A 599-nucleotide genomic window follows, 5' to 3' on the forward strand; every position below is an offset into this window, starting at 1 on the left:
AGTATAGTATACCAGTTAGTTGTCAAAATTTATACATAATTCTAACAAAGCCACTTCTTTTTTAGTATGTTGACCTTTATATGTCTTTGTTATTACTGTGTTGTTGAGTTGCTGCCTCATTGGCATCTATCCTATATATCTTCACTTGTCAGCTTTGTTTGTTTACAGTTCGTTCAGTGTTATTATTTAATCTGTTTATTTTGATTCAATGTGTCTCTTATTAGATAAAATTGTACTGCTGTAACAAATAGATGATGTCTGCATCTTTAAATCAATTATTTTTTGAAAGTATTAATGCACCTAAAACATGTCTAAAATTATATTTTTAAGAGATAACTGTAACTATGTATGGAATATAAAACATTACTTACTTATGGAGTTAATGTTATTTTAAAATAATATTAGAAATAGTATTTTTGCTTTAAAGAATAAATTCAGTAGTGAAGTAAAACAAATGTGATTCTCAATTTACAACTTGAACTATTCTGATTTTTATTAGATTACTTCATGCTAATTTAATCTGTCCTAGTTTTAAATATGTTTTTGACAGACTGTGAATTCACATTATTGGTAGTATCATTGTGGGGTTTTGATTTCTC

This window comes from Mytilus trossulus, chromosome 7 (genome assembly GCF_036588685.1).
Source record: "Mytilus trossulus isolate FHL-02 chromosome 7, PNRI_Mtr1.1.1.hap1, whole genome shotgun sequence".
Classification (NCBI taxonomy): domain Eukaryota; kingdom Metazoa; phylum Mollusca; class Bivalvia; order Mytilida; family Mytilidae; genus Mytilus; species Mytilus trossulus.